Source organism: Triticum dicoccoides, chromosome 6A (genome assembly GCF_002162155.2).
Source record: "Triticum dicoccoides isolate Atlit2015 ecotype Zavitan chromosome 6A, WEW_v2.0, whole genome shotgun sequence".
Taxonomy (NCBI): Eukaryota; Viridiplantae; Streptophyta; class Magnoliopsida; order Poales; family Poaceae; genus Triticum; species Triticum dicoccoides.
In genome coordinates, this window is record NC_041390.1 from 268,537,818 (window position 1) to 268,543,609 (window position 5,792).

Sequence of the window (5,792 nt, forward strand, 5' to 3'; positions counted from 1 at the left end):
GAGGGGGTGTCTGGGGGGTTCGGGGGAGCGAGGGAGGCTGATCCACGACGTCACCGGGCGCGGGGAGCGGCGAGGCGGCGAGCAGGTGCGTGGCGCGCGCTGCGGTCGCCGTCGGGCACCTGCCTGCCTGCCTGGCCGGCAAGCAGCTCGCTGGAGCGGCGCTGGGCTGGGCCGGCAGGTGGGCCGGGAGCAGGCGTCAGGTAAGTTTTTCCATTTTCTTTCTGTTTTCTGTTTTTTTAATACTTCTGCAACTTTGTTGAATTAAATAAAATACTTAGGCAACTCCTAAAATCACCAAACTACTCCTGGTCCATAGTTGGATTATTTCCAACATGAAACATTTTAGTTTGGAGATATTTGAGCATTTAAATATTTTATATAATTTTAATCCCAATTCAAATATTTATGATTTAATTCAAAAACCCTAAGATGGCCTAGGAAAATGTGCATCACTTTTGGCAGAGGTTCTGAACCAAGACAAAAATGATGGGCATTTTAGAAGGGCATTTCAGGTTCATTGAAAAAGTTTTTAGTAAACCCTAATTGGTTTCAGAGGGGACTGGGGGTTCTGTCATCCCCATTTCAGGTTTCTGATGAAAGAGTAAACATGATGCAACACTCTAATGCATGGCTGGCTAGGATGTGACATAAGGATCCACCTTTTTACCTACGCCTTCTTCCTCCTTTGCCTATCCATCTCCTGCGCACTCGAGCTCCAGCGCCCAAGCCCGCACTTCCCACCTCAACCTTCTCCAGCAATGTCGGGAGGCAAGTGGATGGTCTCCTCCGTCACGGAGGGCCATGTCAAAAAGCTAAGGAAGGCCGGATACTTGTCCAAAGACATCGCGCACCGGATTCCCGAGGAGGGGCAGCTTCTCCCCACCCGAAGGCCCCATGAGAGGGTAGTATTCCTTCCCCACTTCCTCCGCGGACTGGGTTTTCCACTCCACCCATTTGTCCGGGGGCTCATGTTTTAGTATGGCCTGGATTTCCACGATCTGGCCCCGAACTTCGTCCTCAACATCTCGGCGTTTATCTTCGTGTGCGAGGCTTTCCTCCGCATCCGCCCCCATTTCGGCCTCTGGCTCAAGACCTTCAACGTCAAGCCCAAGGTGGTGCGCGGCAGCCAGGCGGAGTGCGAAGGTGCCATGGCGGGCAAGATGGCCAACGTCCTATGGCTCGAGGGCTCCTTCGTGGAGACCCTGAAGGGGTGGCAGTCATGGTGGTTTTACATCACCGAGCCGCGCGATCCGAAATGGATCGCAGCCCCCGAGTTCCGATCCGGACCCCCCACGTGGCTTATGTCCTGGAAAGAGACGGGCCTGTCATGGGGCGATGAAAAAGAGGTGACCGGATTGCAAACATTCATCCAGTCCCTAGTGAACAAGCCAATCCGGCTTGTTAATGTAATCCAGGTTATGCTCGTCCGCCGGATCCTCCTGTGCCAACAACGGGATTTTAATATGTGGGACTTCAACCCGGCGCAGCACCAAACCCTTAGCAGGCTCTTCGGCACTACATACGAAGATGCCTGGAAGGTGCTATTCAAGGGCGCCGAGGCTCCCGCATCCGCTTTCGAGGACCGCGGATATAGTTCGCAGCGTCACGCTAGCGAGGTCAGCTATTTTCACCTTTTACAGGATGTTAAGTTTTTTCATAGTTTGACTCTATGCGGGATCTAAACTCCCCTACCTTTGACAGGCTTGGCGGGCGAAGTCCGGATTGATTAACTATCCGGCTCCCTTGCCCGAAGACCCAGCCCCCGCTCTACTAGCGAAGCTGCTGGTTCTGGCACCTTATGTGGTGCCGGAGAAGAAGGCCAAGAAGAAGAAGGCCACGGGGACTCGAAAGAGTTCCCGGCATATGGTGGTGTCGGACTCGTCGTCCGACGAGTCCGAGACGCACTCCTCTCGTGAAGACAAGGAGGAGGAAGAAGAAACCTCTCCCCCCCCAGCGGGGGGAGGAGAGAAGAGGAAGGCCGCCCCAACGGGGGAGGCCGAGGGGTCTAGGAAAAGAAAGACCCCTCCACCGGACTACGCCCCCAACACCGAAGAGGGCAAAGAGGAGTGGCCAAACAGGGCCAAGCGTCCGGCGAAATCGTAAGTTCGGATATCAGAATAACTCATGATGTTCCTTTGTTGCACAGCTTTCCCTAATGTCGAACATAATTATGCAGCCCGCCCCGGGCCGAACTCAACGAGTCATCGAGCGGCTCCCTGGATTCATCGGACGTGAACTCAGTTCCGCCCGCTGTCTTCCCCCGCACTGCGGACGACGCCGAAGTGGCATCGCAACGAGCTCCGGGGCAGGAGGAGGTGGTCCTGGAAGAGCCGCAAGGCGACCTCCCGGACCCCAGGAGTAAAGGGGACAAGACCCCCTAGGGCTCCAAGTCCGGCTTTGTGCTGGACACCGCGCCGGAATCTTCAACAGTTCCGGACCGCGGTAGGCGAACTCCTTCCCAGAGGAGCAAGCCTTCTGAGCCGGCGGCCTCCGTCCAACTTGAGGTGCCGGACAATCTGCTCAAGGTGCTTGACGGCGCCTCCATCGACGAGGAGCACCGTACTATTATGAGTACGGTGATCCAGAAGGTTCAGTCCGGCAAGAGCGGACTGACCGAAGCTTGCGCTAGCCTTCTAACAGGCTTCGAGGTAAGTAAAAATATATAAAAATAGTACCGCATAGACAGTAGCCCCTGATGCTCTGTTTGGCGTTCGGAAAGAAAAGCCGAATAGAGGATCTAGTAGATTTCGCAGGAGTCTAACAATAAAGAGTCAATATGCGTGTGCAGGATTCGCTGCTAGCAACCGCCGCACTGACTGCGAAGGTGGGTGCCCTGAAACAGGGACTCGAGCGTACCGAGCAAGAGCTCGGCCTTGCCAAGCGGCAGCTCAAGGAAAAAGAAGGTAGGAAATACCTTACAGAAAAAGTGCCTATAGAGAGGCGTGATTGCAAAAAATAACAGGATTGCACTGCTTATTATAGGGGCCACGACGGAGGTGGCGACCCTCAAGCAGGCGCTGTCCGAGGCCGAAAAGAAAATGGCCGCGGATCGCACCGAGCGAGAGAAACTTGGGGCTCAGGTTGGCGAGGTGCAGCAAGAGCTTCAAGCTCTCATGAAAAAATATGAGTGTTCGGAGCTTGAGTCAAAGACCCAAGCGTCCGAGCTCGCGGCGGCCCTTCAGACTGCCAAGTCTACCAAGGCCGAAGCCCAAAAGGCCCTCCAAGAGTTGGAGGAGATTAAGAAGATAGCAGCGGGTAAGGCATTCTTTATGCAAAGCAGAAGTATAAAAGCAAACTACTTGTTACCTACCCGAATCCGGAGTTCTCCAGGGGCGTTCGCAGATCTTCCCCACAGCGTATCCGCCGCCGCCGCATTCTACCGAGCTGAAGAGGGCAGCTCGACGGAGAAGGTATTCTGGTCTCACTATGCTGAGGCCGGACGCCCTGTGCCCTTGAGCGACCAGCTGAAACAGCTGGTCGAGCTCCACAAGGTGGCCGAATAGGCCATGAAGGGCTTCATAGTTCGGCTGTGGCCCGGAGAGGCCCTGCCTGGGAGCTACTTCAGGCTGGTGCGGCAGCTGGTGGAGGCCTGTCCAAGGCTCGAGGTCATCAAGCGGTCCGTCTGCATCGAAGGTGCCCGTCGGGCCCTTGCCCGTGCAAAGGTGCACTGGGGTAAGCTGGACGGTGAGAAGCTTGTGAAGGACGGGCCGCCGCCGGGGAAGGAGCATCGCAAGCCCGAGAACTATTACAAGGATGTTCTTGCGGGTGCCCGCCTTGTGGCGGATGAATGTACCAAGGATGTAATTTTTGAATAAACTCGCTTGTTTTTATCCCGTGCGCTAAAAACTTGTTCATAGGCGCTTAAGCAATGCTTGTTGAATTTAAAATATTATTTTCTGTGCGGCCGTTTATCAAAAAATTGAGAGATGGCCAGTCGTCGGCTTCTGCCCCCATGCCACTAGTGCTGGGGTGTTCGGGATAAACCTGAGCGCTCTTTTTCCCATAGTTGGGTCCTTCGAGGGAGGCGCTCAGCACAACGAACCAGGCAATCGGACTATAATGCTTGAACACTCTCACTTAGCCATAGAACTTTATAATTTTAAATTTCGGCGAAGCCCCTAGTTCGGAAGACCGAGTTCGGGGCGCTATCCACACCTTGGCCGGACAAATCCGGCTCCTCGCTCGAAGCGGCATAAGTCTTTAGGGACTCAAAAAACCTCTCGAATAGCGACCGGTCTCTCGCCTCATCATGAGAGTCAGTTTTAGCTTTCTCCACTGAGGTGCTTAACCCAGCTCAACCGGGGCACAATCGCAGTGGTTCTCCTAGTGCTACCTTAGCCGATATAGCGGAACGTAAGGCACCAAAACATAGGAGCCGGGCAAACCCAACTATTGACCCAAATCATGATTCGGAGCCGATGCATATAATGCTATAAGTTCGGGGTGTCGCACTTGTGAAAGTGTGCGGACTTCTCGCACCATATTAAAGGGTACTGAAGCCCCTGGCGTACTTGCCGTACCATAGTGTACGGGTGCAACATGTCATTAATGAACATATATAAAAGAGAGTAATGCAGAAAATAGACAAAAGCTATGCATTGTTTATAGAGAGGCTGTTTATCAAAGCCGAACGATACAAATAGTGCGGTAAGCAAAAGATATTGGACTATTCAGTATGTCCTGACCAGGGGCAGGCCGCGGAATTGTATTTAAAACAGGTATACCGCTCGTAACAGAGACCACCTAGGAGTTCCATAATGCGGCATGGCTTGTCTGCCTCCCTGGATCTTGCATCGTTTGTGCGGCAGTCGAATTGCCGAACAGGTCGTCCAAAGTATGGAGTCCTGAAAGTAAGAAAAAAATAAAAAAGAATCTGGCAGCCCCTAGTACGTTTTAAGCCGTATTCTGGGCGTGCCGTTATTGTGCCCCTTCCCCTATGTCCATGGTATTTTAAGGGCGTAGTTATGTACGCGAGGTACTGGTTTCGCTATGTAGAGAAAGCTGGGGTTGGGGCCGCATTGCTACGCTTGCTCAGAGTGTGCCAGGCGGTCCTGCTGTGGGTTACTCCCGGCGCGCTTGGCAGTGTTTGGCTTTTTAATGGCCGGACTGGAGAAATGCCTGAGAAGGCTACTTTGTACCTCCGCTGCGACAGCCGCCGTATGCTCCTCCATACGGAGGGAGCGTTCGGTGTTTCCGTTGACCGTAATTACTCCTCGAGGGCCTAGCATGTTGAGCTTGAGATATGCGTAGTGCGGCACCGCATTGAACTTTGCGAATGCGGTTCGCCCGAGCAGGGCGTGATAGCCACTGCGAAACAGGACTATATCGAAGATTAACTCTTCGCTTCGGAAATTGTCTGGGGATCCGAAGACCACGTCAAGTGTTACTGAGCCTGTACAGTTGGCTTATACACCTGGTATAATGCCTTTAAAGGTCGTTCTTGTGGGCTTGATCCTTGAGGGATCTATGCCCATTTTCCACACTGTACCCTGATAAAGCAGGTTCAGGCTACTGCCGCTGTCCATGAGGACTCTTGTGAGATGAAATCCGTCGATGATTGGGTCGAGAACCAATGCGGCGAAGCCGCCATGACGGATGCTAGTGGGATGGTCCCTTCGATCAAAAGTGATCGGGCAGGAGGACCATGGGTTGAACTTTGGGGCGACTGGCTCTATCACGTATACGTCCCGTAGCGCACGCTTCCGCTCCCGCTTGTGAATGTGGGTTGCGTATATCATGTTCACCGTCCGCACTTGTGGGGAAAGCCCTTCTGTCCATTGTTGTTCGGCGGC